Here is a 17,413-nt window from a genome sequence, read left to right on the forward strand (position 1 = left end):
TAAATCATATACAACGAAAAGAATATTCCCTTAAGCCAAAGGGAAGTGATAAAGAGTAGACTATGTGGGTCCATCTGGTCAGAATCTCATAAAAATGTGTTTACTCTTCATTTTACGTACCCTCTATGTGTTGATATGACATAATTCTCTATAAAGGTAGGAATACTTTGCACATACAACCACGAGTTTGTATGAGATACAGTGAATATCCCATGAGAGAGGGAACAAAACATATTTTAAAGTTGGAACCAGGAGTGATTTATGAAGATCATTGTCTTACTGATTCAGATACTTTCCATATGTTGTAGAAACCACTTTTTGCATGGTATGCCTAAAACATGTAGCATATCTACCTCCTTTAAAATGTTTTTCTTAAAATGAAATTATTATTATTTTTTTTAAATCTCCGTTCTGTGGTATCCCACCTTATTTTTATTGAAAGGACACTTTAAAATGAAAGAGATTGTGAGGTGGCTGCTGAAGTTTGGTATGGTTGACAAAAAAACTAGAAGTACTTTTGATGCTAAAACATCCTATTGCACTGTATTTATGGCTTGACTTCTGTATCACGCTTATCTGATACATAATATGCCCTGTATTATGCTTAACACCCTGAAGGTACTAGCCTAGTATGGGAGGAACAAATTTATTTATTTGTTCTTACAGCTGTAGCACCTTATAATTATATATCTCATTTTATTTTAGAAATTATTTAAAGATATGGACCTAGTTGTATTTAAATTATGTGATGGGAACATGACTACTAAAAATCCATTACTGTTTGAGGCATTAAAACACTCCATTGAATTTATTATAATGCATAAAATAATTTTATTATGTGTAGACTATTTCACTGGTTGCTTAGTGAATGAAGGGACATGTATTAATCACATAAATCAACACCACCTGTGGCAACTTGCCCCCCTGAAGTACCTGCCAAGAAGAGATGGATGAACAAAGCATGAGGAAGAAATTATCTGGTGTGTGCTGTGCCTTTTTGCTTGCGATCTTCTAGAATGTATTTGTTTGTTCACCAAACAGTGCCTGCAGAGTAGTTTGGCTTGTAGCTTGTTTGGAAGCAATTTGTAGTGAGTATCAAAATATACTTCCAATGAAGATTATTTATCACTAATGGAGGGACCCTTTTTTTTTGTTCTTTGTGTTTGATCCCTTCCTTACTTAAAAAGTCCATGGATCACAAATGAGACATTGCGGTGTTACTGCTGTACAAATTAATAACAGTATGAATCACCTACAAATACAAAAGCTTTACTTTGGACCCTTCGTAATGATCTCCACAGACTTCAGGGGTATTCAGAACAAACCTTAGAATCAATTTCTCAGCACGGACATATGGGACTGCCACTTTAAAATATATTAGGCACACTTTCTGTAGTCCTTTTTTAAAATTCCTTGTTTCACTGGCTGTCTCCCATTAAACTTTTTGCTAGGGAATCTGTGGAAAGTGAATTATAAAGAAGATGCAAAGCCACTTGAAACTAATAAAGTACTTGAACAAATATAATTAAGAAATTGTGAACACTGTTTTCCTGTAACTGTAATCCAGGGTCTATGTTTTTAGACGCTTTCCCCCATGTTCCTATTTTGTAAGTCTTATATGTGTTCTACCATGAGATAGCAGAAGAGTTCTAGCAGAAGAGTTGCATAAGATAGCATAAACCGGGCTCATCAGTACCAAAAGCTCACTTTGAAAGTGTTTAAAATGTTTTCAGAAAGATAAAACAACATCAGTACTAAAAAGAGTAATAAAAATTCACTTTCCTTGATTAAATGAATCAAAAATAGGTGTGCAACTTGAGCAAAGATTGCATTTATTTATTTATTTATTTATTTATTTATTTATTCTTTGCTTCCTTGATGTGCAGCCATGCACATCTGCTCAGTGCACAGAAGGCTTGTCAGGAGCACGCTGGTGAGTAGCACGGTAGCAGGCCTGTGGACATCCTTTGTTGTGTCCTGCGCACCCTGTACGTATCAGTGCCACGTTGTTCTCCAGACTTCCGTGCTGTGCGAGCTTGCTGCTGGGAGGGGAAAACAAATGTGTCTATAAAGCTTTAACATCTGTTGTAACCATGAGTTTTTTGCTGGATGAGCTCACCAGCAGGTAGGACAGCTCGTTCCTCTGGTCTGCTATCATTAGCTAGCCACCGTTGCTGACCCTTAGAGAATTGTTAATGCATCTTTTCAGGCTTGAGAAAAGGTTAGTCAGCCAAATAGGTATTTTCTGCATGGCCTAAAGGGAAGGACAAACAACTCTTTCCAAAGCAGCTGTGAAAGCAGCTTCTGCATGTATAGGATAGAAGACAAATGTGCTGGACAGGATTTCTGTTACTTATTTTCATTTTTATATTTTCACAGAATGAATTTTATGCATGGGCAGGGGACTGAAGAAATGTGTGTATGACTGCTCTACCCTCAGAAGAGGATCTAAGGTGAAAATGAGAGGTGAGTGGACAGAATACTGGCTCTCCAAGCAAGAATTAATCGTATATTATTGTCATGTGTTACTCTATTGCACTTGCCTACAGGGAAGTGGTAATGAGTCAGTGTTTGTCCATAGATTCAAGATTTATGAGCATGTCAGTTGGCAAATTCAGAACAAGTCCACAGTTGTCTGTTCCATGTTTTTCTGGTTGCTTAAAACAATTTATCATCAGATGCTTTTTGCTGCTTGTAGGATCACTGGAAATCCCATCCCACTCTATTGTTCTCTCTCTAATGTCAATCGGTTCCACTTCTTTTCTTTCACTGGTGATATGGCTAATTAGAGAAATGGGAACGTGTACTTCATAGCACTGGTACAGCCTCTTCCAGAATCTTTCCTAGGCAAGGACTGCTCTTCTCATCACTTGCTTGGACTTACCGTTTGCCTGTCCCTTCTCTGCTTCAAAAAGCTCTGTGTAACTCTCCTTTTTTCTTTTGAGACACATGGGCATGCATCAATTTTTCTGACAATGTGATGGGTCTGCTTAACTAAGTTCATTTAGGTTCTTCATCAGGAATGAAAGTGGAAACTAAATGCATCCTCAGGATGGAATAACCCCAATTGTCCCAGCTGAAAAGATGATTAATTTCTTTTCCTTGAAGGTGCACTGTTCGTTCATGAAGCTGGTAGCCAAGCCTGAGGCAGGATAGTCAGAGATTAACGTTTTCCTTTCCAGAAATGCAGTTTGTATTTAAGTGATATACAGCAGAATTGTCTCTAAGAGCTGCAACGCGTGGAAGATATGTAACACAATCTTTCCTTCGCTCATGTATCATCAGCTGTTTACTAGACTCTGGTTTCAAAATCTTTGTTAGCCACGGTAGTGTAGGGGAAGGAACAAATAGCTTGAGCTTCAAATCTGAAGCTGACTTTACAGCACTGACACTTAGGTATGCAAAGAATTACAATTTTTCCCCCTTTGCTTTGACAGTTTGTCTATCGAATGATAAAACAGTTGAAGCTGGACAGGCCTGCAGGAGGTCAGTTTTTTCAACCCTATGGTCATATAGATAATAGATGTTCGTACATTCAGAAGGACAGCTGTATTTTGGATTATTTGATTCCACAGTGTGTATCGCCCTCATCCACAGCAGGTGGCGCTTGAGCCCCTGAAATGCACCATTTATTCAGCGATTCTTGTGGTTTTACACCACACGTTCTGGACAAACTGTGGAAGACGCTCTGGTAACATCAGTATCCTCTGATACCGGTTGCTTAAAATCAGAGTGATAGCCCACAAAACAGGATACAGGGTGAGAAGCAAGAAGGGAATTTTTGGAATCAGTTAAATTAACTTGGGCATAAGGACAATTAATGCTGCATTTTTCCACTCCTTGGAATGCCATGATCCAGGAAACGATGTGATTGCTGTTTGGAACATTGTATTCTTAGTAGGAAACACTTCCCAGAATTGGGAACTGTGTAAACAGCAAATGCATTTAAATATAACAAAAATGTATATTAACCTGAATGAAATCAGCATAAGGAAATAACCGGTTCACAGACGAGCAGAAACAGTGATGCTTTTTTTGCACAAAAGCCAAAAATGTTATTTGATTACAGTCACATTTTTGATACTTTTTATCTTATGCAGGAAAGGTGTTTCAGTCTGCCTGTGCCAAGCACAACAGAATTTCATGCTGCTAACTTTTCAGTTTAATCCTGCAAAAGCATGACTTCAGTTGTTCCTATCTAACAGAACACAAGGATTTTGGCAGAGGTTTTACACTTACACTGGTTGCCTACTCTAGGGACTAAAACAGAGTCAGACAACTCTAATATTTAGGACTGTAATGTACAGTTTGGAGCGTTAATAATGCAGGCATGATAGACTTTGGCTCCCTGTGCAGTTAATGGAGGAAGGAGATGCAATTCCTCAGGTACAGGACACCGTACAATGAGTGCATATTACAGAAGCATCTTTTTGTGCATTTTTGTTCTCTGAACTAGTGGTCAGTGCCTTCCAGTGCTTGATAATCCTTCCCCTATTTATTATAAAGATGTTCTGTTGTTTTTCAATATAGCCAGAAGCAGAAAGGAGAAAATGTGAATGGAAAGGCTTGAAAAGTTTTAGGAAAGTGAAAATAGACATTTAAAATCATGATGAGGAAGTAAGATCTGACTTTCTGGATCCCAAAAAATCCAAAACACTACAAAACATTTGCAAGCAGAGCTAGTGACAAAAGTACTGTCAGGACAGGGTTTCAACCGGTGTTAAATCATTATGGGACCATCAAAGGTCTCTTCTGTTGCTGTTCTGCCTGAGTGCTTACAGAGCCCCTGTAACTAGGTGCCACCTCTGTGGTCATGGAAACTAAGGGAAGTGGGAAGGTTGTGTGTATGATGAGGATACTGACGATGAAGTGAGTTATGTGTCGTTAGCCACCATAACAAGTGGGATTCCAGGCAGACTGTAAATCATGCACTGAAGCAGGATTATTCTTGCAAATCTCTATATAAAAAAGGTTGACGTGACATCGGACACGCTACTGAAGGGAGCCAATCTGTATCCTGGTTATGAATGTTAATTGTTAATGAACCTGCACGTTAATGAACCTGCCAATCCACTGAAAACAAGTTATTGCTGGTCATTCCCCCTTTAGAGAAAAAGGAGCAAATAACTTTTACTTTGCTTTTCCTATATTCAAGAAAATGCACTTAATAACTTGGTATGGCCTAGAAATGCTGGGCTCAACTCTCCCCTGCTCTCCATTCTGTGTAGATACTACCCCTTGTGCCAAGAGGTTTTAACATACTGATGTGTCAGAAACAGTGGCATTTTAAATCTATTTGTCAAAAGAATCGATGGTGGATAAAACATATCTATTTACTTTGAAGATGGCTCTTGCTCAGTAAGGACCTCACCAAGAGCCATAATATTGAATTAATGGTGTAAATACAATTACAGAACAAACAACCCCCAAAACTGTGTTCAAACAAACAAAGTGACATACTACATTGATGAGTCACTGATACATTTGCTGAGCTGAATAATCCTTTGTACTACCCTTGAAGGGAAATGAAGTAAAAAGCCCTATCTGTGGCCATTGTGTGTTATCAGCATACATTGCTAGTCAAAAATGGCTTTGGTATAGAGAAGAGTCTTAGAGTAAGTGTTAATAAATTCCAACTTAAATATAAACACTGTGCCAAACAAATTGTATGCTATGATGTACAGTTGAAACTTTGAGCCTACCACAAATCCCAGTGGCACACATTCCCAAAACAAGTGCTTTCCAGCAAATACCAAACAAAAATAACTTTTCAACAGAAGATGTCTCTGGAGTATAGCAAAATACCAGCCCTCTTAGGACAGTCATGCAGGAGAAAGTAAGTAAGTAGTCATCATAAACTCCAACTTCTTCTGTGGAACCAGCCAATAACCATCATGCCTGCGTGGTGTCAAGAAGAACGAGATTATTTTCATCTTCTGTATGTGACAAATTCCTCTGTTCTCCAGATTAAATGAAATAAAGGCCTTCACTGCATCTGGTGTAATAAAGTTATGCCATTACCCCCTTCCATTCCAGATGAAGCAATCAGAAATGAGCATTTCTCCCTTACAGCTGCTGCTGCTGCTTCTTTTGATCAAAATTGCTCTGTGTTCTTAGTAACTGTAAATCTGAAGGAGGAAGTGTTTTTAGGAGATGGAATAGACATGAATTACCCTCTTTGGTAAGCATTCAAGGCTTTCTATTCTCTAGGGACTGCAAAAAAAAAGTTCTGTGTATTTCAAGGTCTCAGATGTTGTTCCTTATTTAAAGGATTTTCCATAGCAAAATCTACAGGCATATCATGAATACTATTCTTCCCAAATGAATTCACAATTAAGAGTTCAGAGTAAAACCCGGGATTTTTTGAGAATCTTAATAGATCTCACATTACTAGGTTCTGTTGTCAGGCCAATCCACAAGGGAATGAATAACACTTAAACTATTTAGGCACCAGAGTTTTTTAGGAAACGGAAAGCATCCATCCTATCTAAGAAATCAATTCCACAGAATTTGTTCCATTGTCAAATGGTCTGGGAAAGCAAGTCTGTTAGGGTTCTTTTAAGTTAGCAATATTTTATCAAGACAGCTACCATTTTAATTGTATAATATTACGTAAATTATTTCAAAAGAAGTTGACCTAAAACATGGATGTATTCAGGGCAAGTGCTGGTACATAGGCTTCATTCACAGATAACTACATTCTTGCTTCTAAATAATTTGTGGTCATGACCCTTTCTTACTACCTACTGTAATACCAACTCAAGCTATTTTTCTGGATCTGAGATTCTGGGTACATGTTATGGTCTGAATGAAGATAGAATCGCAATTTGGCAGGAACCTGAAAAGAGGAAGATAAGAAGAAAGCACTCAGTATAGCCTTACAGATTCATACTGGGTAGCTTGGATTTCAGAAAGTCCCAAATCAGAAGGTAATTTAGATTATCTTGTCATTTCTCTGGTTTATCACAGGAGATACGCTTCACCCAGATATCCTTTTTGAAGCTCACCCACTTTGTATAAAGCATTTCAGACTGAGCAGGAGATTAACTTGGTCCAGGGAAGAACAATGTTTGAGGTTCTCGTAGTGTTAGGAACCCAAGGAGATGTTAGGCTACTTGTTGATCTGCAAGGCAGAAGAACACTGTGTTGATCTGTAAGGCAGACACACTGTGCATTCACTACAAGAAGGTTATTACCTTGACAATCTAGGCAGAATAGGTTTTGTTTCTATTTTACAATGAGGAAATTGATGTGTACAAGTCCCTCATCCTAGATCATATTTGAAAGCTGCATGTGCATCGTAAATACATGATATTTTAGAAACTGCCCAATTCCATATCCAAGTTAAGAAGTATTTGCCTTCCTTCTACTCAGGAAATAGGTAGTAAATCTCAGTGATTAGCACCGATGAAATGATTTCAGTGATTATTCTGTGATATTCATGGTTCTTGTGTCACTTTGGACATGAAAGGCACTAAAGTGATCTCACCAGTTTGCCAGAAGTGAAAAGTCACAACTCAAAAAGATGAGTATAAGAATTTTGCAATTCGTGTCTGAATCCAGACTCTGCAAAGGTGAGGGGTCTTTGAACAGGAGTCTTGGTTCTGACAGTGAACAAGAGGTAAGCCAAGAGTAATTCTGTTGAGCTCAGTGGGACAATGGTTATAGAAAAAAAAAAAGTAAAAGAAGATTCAAGATATTTCCATTTATGTAAAACAATGAATTAGTTATTGAAGTGATTAGATGCATTGTTTTCATACAGAATGGATGCTTATTCTCTTGTCTCAGTTCCTTCATCCTGACCTTAAAGATCATCTAGTTCTATAATGTGGATAGAATGCCAAGGAGTTTCCTCCCTTTTCTTTGATAAGGAGAAAAATATCAGTGATTTATACCTGTGCTTTCAAGGGAGCAGAGTTAAGTCTGTACCTTTCCCTCCTTGGTGTTCCAGAAACTAGCAAATTCATGCGTGCTTTTACTCCAGGGCCAGCAACATTGCTCAGGGTTTTACAAGAAAAAAAAAATATATGATGGCACAATTAACAAATTTTGGAGTAGTTTTGTGGATGGTTATATTACAAAAGGGAAACAAAAAATCCATACTCAATTTTTGTTGTTGTTAGGATCTCCTCTAGAGTAGAAGAGGAAAAACATTTGTTGAAAATGACAGGGTAATTGTACAAGAAGAAAGAAAAACTGGTCTGAAGAATCAGGCAGGTAGACCAGGAACTAAGTTTATCTTCTTCAAAGTATTTACTAGATTTTAGGCTTATGGTGACTATCTCGATTCTGACCAATGTATATGGTAAATGAGACACAAATGCAGGTACATATATTTATTTTGTTGCATCTGATATGAATGTATGTGTGCATACATACTATAGGAAAGAAAGAATAACAGCTTCCTTACTATATGAGTTGTAAATTTTGAGGCAAAAATGATTATGTTGCCTGTGTGTTTAATGGACTGATTCCATGAACTGGAAAAGTTTACATATCTTTACATGAGGAAGTTTTATATTTTCTATGGTATTTGCAAACAGTGTAAACTAAATAATTTAAACACTTAGATTAAATTAATCAAAAATCCAAAATCCCCAAATGAAGTCTTTTCATAATAATCATCACAATGAAGATTTTAGGCAAAACATTTACAGTTGGCGGCAACATCAAATTCTAAATGGATAAATCATCCTGCAAAATGCACTGCTAAAGGTCTATCTTGAGACCGCATAACTTTACATAAAGGCTACTTATTTTTCCTCCTCAGACTAGAGCAGGAGCTCCTACTGCTAATATAAAACACTCTTCTGTCTGTTTCAGGGAAAATGATGAAAAGATGGAAAGCGCAAAGCCAGTTCAGATCAGCTCCAATTGTATGCATCTATGTGGTCTTCTATGTAAGTAATAGTCCTCTGTAGTTAAATGACCTTGTGTCCCAGGAAACTGAGCAAGGAGGAGGCTTGTAATTAATAATGAAATCTGCACAAAAATGGTTTGGAAAAACCATTAAGGATGACAGATAACTGCACTGGAGACATAAAAGGAAGGTAGTGATTCCTTTCGTAGTGACTGGTTGTATATCTATAAGAACCTAACTTGTCCTGAGTGCTTAACATGAGAGTACTTCTGGAGTGCCTGTGTATTGGGGAGAAAATGGGAAAAATCCATTGATTTTCCAGAAATGGCATTTGAGGAAGAATGCACCCTCTTTTACTGTTGCAATGTTTCAAACGAAGGAAATGACAATTCCGGTATGATCTGGAAGGCAAAATCATCCTAGATTTTGACCGAGACTCAACAAATGACATTCGTATGTTATGAGAGCCTTTGTGATAAGGAGATGTTCACGGCCATAGAAAACTGAATGTGCAGGCTGAAGCAGGAAACTTTAGTCTTTGAAAAAAAGGGAATAGTTTTTGCACCAAGCCACAGGTAATTTTTCAGTGGTCTAATCTGAGGATTATTACTGTGCAGGAAAGAAAACATGAACCTTTCAAGCATCTTTACTTTTAATTTTTTGCTTTCTTGTGCCATTGCTTTGTATTTTTGCACAATTGTTGCACAATCTTTTCCTTTATTCTAGAACATGAGTCCTGGAGATATTACTAGAATGACAGGTAGTCAGGGACATACATCAGAGAGGTTTTCCAGCCTGATTTTCCAAGGCAAGCAAATGAAAAGGTAGGCAGTAGTTTACGTGAAGACAATCCTGCTGAAGGCAGTAGGTGGAGGCAAAGTGCAATAAAAATCCCGATGTTGTACTATAGCCTTCAGCCCAGGGGCATCCGTGGCTATTTGAAGACACACTGCTGTATGCTTTGTAGAAAAAAATGCAAGTTTGTCCCAGTGGCCAAAAACAAATGGAAGACTAGTAGTGAAGTGTTTTCTTGGATAAAGAAAAGGGATGGCTTCCAAGTTGGCTTGCGGTACCTGCTGTCTACACATGCCTCTCGGAAATACAAAGAAAATAGAATTTTGCAGAAAGGGAGAGATGGCTGGGGTAGTAAAAAGTTCATGGCCCGGCTGCCTTTTTTCCTATGACTTGACAGCGGAAGATCAAGCTGGCTGTTGCATCTGCGGAATGATTTCTGGGGTATTGACAGTTACTGGAAACATTGCTGGGACACGTTATCCAGCAAATTAAAACTAGGAAAGCATAGGGTAACCTGTGTAATATGTGTGTTTCAAAAATGTTGTCTTGGCATATATGTTAAAAAATGTATTTGACAATGCATTGTAAATGTGTTCATAAACTTCACATTTTACCCTGATTTTGCAGATAACAGAAGAGATATTTGGATCAATTCAAATATAGTATGTTTTTTAGTCAGAACATCTACAGAGCAAAGGAAACAGAGGGTTTCTCAGTCTAGCCAGGGGAGGAAGAGTTTTCATCGTTCTCCTTTTGCCAAATAGCTCATAGGGTAAGGAATGCTTTGAAGATATTTTCTCCTGCAAGTGTGATGTAACAAGCAAGCTGAAGTAGGCTGACCAGATTACAAACAAATAGCTCTGAGAAACTGTGGTTTCTGGAGAGTAAGAGTGGTGTAACAACTCCTAGTAGGTAATACCAGAGATACCCTTGTAATGACCTGCTTAACCTTTATGTTCATTCTTCTCCTGCTGTTGGGAATGGCTAAATCCCAGACTTGCAGGTTTGGGTTAGGAAGATCAAACCGTTGGGGAAGTGGAGAAAACGCTGAACATCCAAATAGCGTCCCCAATGTTTGCAGAACAACAGCTAAGGCCCTGTGGGGCAGCTTACAGGTGAGAATGGGTAGGTTTTAGCTGGCAAGGAGAGACCAGCTGTTCCCCATATCCGTTCATGGCTTTCAGCTGCAACCAGTGCAGTGAGTGGTGCAGTGTGGGAGGCTGAGCTGTGAGGAAAGGCTTCAGATGCGTGCCAGGAGAGGTTTGTTGGCTTTTACTTTTGCTTTTCTTTAGTTCCTCTGTGACTACTTTGGGTGGTGGAAAGGCGTCTGTCTCTCTTTATACTCTGGAAATGAATTAGGAAACTCTCCCTAAGACTTGTTGAAGCAGGATGGCACAAGAAGATTCTCCATTAGCAGGGGCTTGGGTCTGGTCTAAACCTGGGCTTTGCTATATGTTTCTGAAGGCCAGATTCTGTGCTCTTAGATCTGTGGAAATTATTTGGGTCTTTCCAGTGTTTGAATAAAATGGAGAGGGGAAGCTAGCCAGACATTTTATTTTATTTCCCTTCTAGCCCCATGTTTTATTATTTTTAAAGTGATTGACTGGAAGGAGTTTAAAGAGGATATATTAATATTTAACTGTGCTGCAACAAATAATTGATGTTTTTAAAGTTTTCTTTCATTCAGACTTGTCTGGAGCTCCCCAGCCTAGTTTATTTTTGATTATAGAAATTCATTTCAGTTAAATCATTCCTTTATCGGCAGGATCTGCCCACATTTGGTTAGACTAAATAGCTCTAGAAACCACAGTGTTTTTTTCTATTGCTTTGAATCAAAGTTGCATTAAGGCAAAGAAAAAAAAAAAACACACCACACCACTCTTTTGCTGAAATTGGGCTGGATCTCATTAATACAGAAACAATTATATTAAGGAGTCTTTAATGTGTAGCTGTGATGCTGTGCTAGTCACTTAAAGCTTCATCTCAGTTTTGAGAACAGACTATCCTGTTTCTTGAGTTTTTCCACTTGCAGTTTTGTGTGTGTCCATGACCTGGAAGCTTCCACCTGCCCTGTCCGTTTGTGACTCTTGATAATCAGTAGTCTCCATTAGTTCTTTTGATGCCTTATAAAGCCTTATGCTTTTGGCAGGTAGAGCTAACAGGTCAGAAATGAGGAAAATAAATCTTATTTTGCTAAATAGCCATGTTTATGTTGTTGATACATCTGCTTTTATTGAATGGCTTCCTGCTGATACACAAGGCAGGTTGTTTACTTTTAGCAACGATTGTTTTATGAATCCTTTACTGGGCTTGTCTGATCTTATTCATAATTGTACATGCCACTGAACACTGGGGGTTACTGGGGAGGGGACTGAAGTTGCATGGTTGTAAAATAGGGTGACTTTTTTGTTTTTGACGCTAATGTTTTTTGCAAATTGCTCCAACAATAGAAAGGAAAGTGCAAGTTCATTTTAAGGCCGTTTTAAGTATAACTCTTTGTCAAAGAAATGGCATGAGACTTTAAGGTTTGTGAGATGGATGTCTCAGTGAGATTTAAAAGCTTTTTAAAAGGTACTCACAATACCACAGTCTTGTATTACCACCCCAATATATGAAAAAGTGATATAAGTGTTCTGTAGATTGATAGGGGTATTTCTCAACTGCAGGCTAGCTTCTGAAACCTTTTGCTCCTGCCAGCAATTGCATTCAAGTATTAGGTGATAGATTTACACAATTGCATTTTAGCTCTTAAGAACAACAGCCAGATGTCATAAGACATCCCCACAGACATTTATTAGCATATTTCCTTCTAATTTATTAGCCTATTTATTCTCAAGTGCTTTTCAAGTTTTGCGTAAATAAATGCATTGACTATGTTCTTTTGCTTGCAGAACTCACCTGTTTTATTTGTGTATCTGGCTAGTTCCTCTATAAGACTGTATTCCTAACTCACATCCCATGTATCTGCTACTGGTTCTAGTTTGGAACTGCAGAAATGCAGAAACATACAACTTCATGGGACCACAGATTATTTATTAAAATGATTCCTCATGCTTTTGTAACACGCTCTCCTGTTCTAGCCGATGAATACATTGGCTAAATTCCTGAATTATACACTACTAATTCTTAAAATTTATTCCAGGTAAGAAAGGATTAGAATTTCATGAGTTTGAGACTGATTCTGTAAAGCATTAATATATCAGTAGAGTGAATTCAGGAACTCACTCTTCAAAATTTGTTTATAAAGGTTTCGAATTCACTTTATGGACTTTTAGCATGAAATATTTCTTCATATTACTTAACCGCTGTGTCTGGTGCCCAGAGAGTGGGGAACACTACATGGAAAGCATTCAAGAGAAATTCTGAAAAATTTATTGAATCATATGTGGCTAATTTGAGAAAAATCTCAAATTATTTTCTTCAGACAGGATCTTCTGTGAAGCTATTTTATTTTGCGATTGCAATGGCAGACATCCTGTCAATTAGGAGCACATTTTAGTAAACAAATCATAACTTTTTATTCCCTATTACCCGACACCTGATCGCCTCCCTTTTTTCCTCATTGGCTGAGTACTACAGGTTCACAAGCTACTCAATGCTCCTCTATACCATATATGTACAAATTTTCTTTTTTTTTTCAACCCTTTAATTTCTCCTTTTTCCCTTTTTTCCCCTTTCTTATGTTTTGAGAACCTGTGATCTTTGTTTTACTGTTCTCACACTGCTCATCCTGTTTTTCTCAAGCTTCCACCTTATTTTGGAACAGTGAGGCCTTCTACTGTCCTCTTACCTACTTAGCCTTTCTCCTTATTATGACTACACAACCACCTTTGAATACAGAAAATTAGTTCTCTACCGCAGAAACACAACTTAGTTTCTCACACTAAGTACAGCCCTCTTATCTTTTATTACCCCTTTTAACATAGATTTCAAGTTGGGAAAAGGAATAAAGAATCATCACTCTGTGTACTTCTCACTGAGACTTAGTTTTGCAGGCATTGGCTCTGCCCTGGGGTAACAGTGCAGTCCCACCGAGTCACAGAACATCCGGAGTTGGAAGGGGCCCTCAAGGGTCAGTAAGTCCAGGCCCTGGCTTGGGGCTGTGACTGCTGCCCTGGGGAGCCTGGCCCAGCGCCCCACCACTTCTTTTGGTGAAGAACCTTTTCCTAACATCCAGACTGAACTTCCCCTGATGCAAATTCTTGCCATTGCCTCAGGTACTGTCGCTGTCCCCAGAGAGCAGAGCTCAGCGCCTGCCCCTCCGCTCCCCTCGTGAGGGAGCTGCAGGCCGCCATGAGGCCTCCCCTCGGCCTGCTCTGCTCTGGGCTGAACAAACCAAGGGACCTCAGCTGCTTCTCATACATCTTATCCTCTAGACCCTTTACCATCTTTGTGGCCCTCCTGTGGACACTTTCTAACAGTTTTATGTCCCTCTTATACTGTGGTACCCAAAACTGCACGCAGTGCTCGAAATGAGGCCTCACCAGCTCAGAGTGGGGCAATCACTTCCCTCAACCAGCTAGCAGTGTCATGCTTGGTGCACCCCAGGGTGCAGTTGGCAATAACATGACAGAATTAGTCTGCTGAGTGGTGGGTCCTCTTGCAAAACAGTCCTTTATTTTGTTAGCCAGATGTAATACTGTGTAAGAAGCATGTAAACCGCAAATTTCTCCCTCGGTAGTCTTAGCATTTCTAAGAGATGGGCCATTCAGGTGGAGGAAGCAGAAGTCCTTATGCGTGAAGAAATGTACTTGAGTATAAGAAGGTTTCTTGTACCCACCAGCACACAAAGGGTTGCGATTTTACTGGGAGTTGTTTGAAATGGCAGCATTTCACAGGTGAGCCAGATCTGAGTCTAAATGGACTGCTGTTACAAGAATATACATGGCACCTGTGGAACATTGCTCTTAAGTGTTGTTTTTTTTTTTTCTTAGTTAAAAAGATCAAAACTGGTATCCTTTTGTTTTAATATACACGTACCTATTTCGTTTGTTAGTTTGCACAAAGTATATATTAGTTTCAGAATCTCCTTCCATTTACTGCACACTAGAACTCTGGATCCTTCTATTCCCTGCACTAACTTCCTCAAATCCAGTTTTGCATCTGAAACTCCATGGATTAGAGTCACCCTCAAATCTGAACCCTAAGTCTATACGTATAAAAAATGTATATATATGAGTTTATATAATTCTATATACACACATACAATTCTTATACTCTAAGAGGAAGAAACAAAAAAAATCTACATTTTCAGCTAGGGCTGGTTATACCCTGCTGTGATCAGAGGAATGATTACAGCTCATGACGTATCTAAGCTATCTAACTAAAACTGGTTTATACATGCACAGCAGTAGATTTGCAGCAGAGTATACGTTGGCTACTGAATGTATGCTGGGACCTAATCAGTCTGCTGCACTATTGCATTTTGCTACCCTGGCTAAGATAAAGCTGGCTGCTTCAGGTGCATCTAAAGCAGGTCTGTCACAGCACAGTATTAACATGCTATGTTGAAGTTTCAATCTTACAAACTGTTAATATTGCATTAATTCTTGCAACACTGGGTTCAGCCTTGAGTTACAGTGCTTTTAATGCCTAGCCCCTCCAAAATACATCCAGATCTGCGTTCTGGATATTCAGTTTTCCTCTGTTTTGTGAATACCTGTTCCTATACGATCAGCCTCTAAGATATCTGCTTTCTCTCCTGTGATGCTGACCCTCTCCTTCAGATCTCAGAACCACCCATCATGTAGGCCTTTTGTACCAGCCCATACATCATCGGTTTCCTGTGTGTCAGCCATGTGGAAACTACCTGAAGTAGTTAGGGTTAAGTGCTTCAAACCAAGGGGATAAATTGCTTTGTTGTTTGTTATTCCTCATAACCAATCTTCCGTCTACGAAAATATTCTCCTAGGGCAGTTTTGAATGAGGCCTAATTATGCACTTAGCTGGAAAAAAAATTGGATGTTATCTTAGACCATCTTCTTCCTTGCATTTTTTGATCTTTACTCTCAAATACAGCCCATGAAGAATTAAACATGCTCAAGAGAGTGGAAGAACATGTTAACGAGGAAAGATAAAAACTGAGCATGGAAAGTTTGGCCAAATAATTTCCAAGACGGACCATGATGACTTTGCATTTTTTATGTGCAAATTACAAAGAGGGCAAAAACTCCAACTTGAAAAAAAGATGCTATAACTGGGAATAGTGGATTGAAAAATAATGAAAAAGTTTTAGACAGAACATCTGGGAAAAAAAAGATGTCCTAAAGGTGAGACGTATTGGACTGTGGAAGTTTCTACTGATTAATGGCATGTATTAACCCACCAGCGGATCTGGATGCTGAAGTGAGAATTGCTTTCTACATTTTAACAAGAAAGATTTATTTCCATAAAAAAAAAAAAGTCACCTGCAGTTAAAATCTGTAGTGTGATCTTTCTGAAGATTTGGTTCAGGAAAACAAAATAAAAATAATTAGCTGTCATGGCAATAAGAGAATTGACTTTTATAGTAAGGAAAAAACACTCTGTGTCCACATTCTTTGGGCTATTTTTTTCTTTTTTCTTTCACAGGCATGACTCCCATGCTACATACCACAAGCAGTCCAACCTCACTAACAAACCACATTTTGGGATTGATCTAGGAGTTGACTCTCCAATGTTATGTACAATAGGAGCAATGTAATAAAACACACTCTAATCACTATCTGAAATTGGCATCTCTTACTCAAAAATCCTTTCATTTTACTTTGGACCCCCATGAAAGTCAAGTTTATGGAATAATGAACTCCAGGAAGGAGCTGGAGCTCATTTACTATTTGAATAGTACAAAACCCTTCATAAAATGTTGACATTATTCAGTGTGCAGCAAAATGCAGCTGGTGTAAAACTTTTTTTTTCCCTTTAAATAAATACTTCAGTTGTTTGTTACCACGAGAATAAGAGATTAATTTACAAATTGTTCATCTTTCCTGCTCATCGTTCCAGAACTGCTAGTCCACTTGTCTCTAGCTACTGTGTGCAATTACTGTGCAGGCTGCCAGGAAGAGAAACATAATGAAATAGTGTGTTCTTCTATTAACAATGGCAGATCAAATGGAAAGTATTACTCAGAAAACATTTCTTAGTGGTTCTTCTCCAGAACACACAAAGTACGATTAGGAACAAACACAGAGACATCCTCTCTGGTGACTATTGCAGGGCATAGCTGCTTGAAAGAACCTGTTTAGGGTAAGAAATTATCCCTATAAAATAAACCCCCTGCTGGTACTTTTGGTTCCCAATGCTTTATTATTTAATGTGCAACTTTTTGCGTGCTTATCCTCCCAAGAGTGCCTAGAGATAATGAAGTGCTATTTTTGAAAGCCTGTTGAAGAAGATAGAGAGGTGCAGAGAGGTCATAAGGGACTGGGAGAGCAGGGAATGGGAGCACAGCAATTCCTAGTGTAACAGCTCAGAGCCATTATCGGTTTCACTCCTCAGCTCTCTTCTCTTTCTCCCTGTGGAAATGACAGCACAGATAACATGGGGACTTGGGTACTCTGCATCTAGGTAAAGCTGCGGATTTGTGTAATCCATATCCACCTTGAAAAAACAAACCAGCTTCATGTGGAATAACGGGTCTGTTCTAGGATGCTGTAGCCCTGTAGACTGATAACAGTGTTATTTGTATGTGGTGGTTTGGGTCTCTCTTGGTATAGCTTGGCCATATATGCTCTGTGGTAGCTCTGACAGTAATGCAGGAGAAAGGAAAAAATGCTT

At 38.6% G+C, this 17,413-nt stretch overlaps 1 protein-coding gene across 3 annotated transcripts in view; it reads left to right on the plus strand.

The window, feature by feature from the left end:
• The window catches only part of DKK2 (dickkopf WNT signaling pathway inhibitor 2), a 151,272-nt gene that overhangs the window by 16,283 nt on the left and 117,576 nt on the right, over window positions 1-17,413 (plus strand). Inside the window, exons 2-4 of one of the 3 annotated variants that reach the window (XM_083835570.1) lie at window positions 845-980; window positions 2,380-2,466; window positions 8,824-8,900. The gene's annotated coding sequence lies outside the window, so the exon portion shown is untranslated. Of the gene's footprint in view, window positions 1-844; window positions 981-2,379; window positions 2,467-8,823; window positions 8,901-10,807; window positions 10,916-17,413 lie in introns of those variants that run through there. The other 2 variants (XM_083835569.1, XM_083835571.1) reach the window with 2 other exon arrangements.

The sequence above is a fragment of the Anser anser genome (assembly GCF_964211835.1).
Source record: "Anser anser genome assembly, chromosome: 4".
Classification (NCBI taxonomy): domain Eukaryota; kingdom Metazoa; phylum Chordata; class Aves; order Anseriformes; family Anatidae; genus Anser; species Anser anser.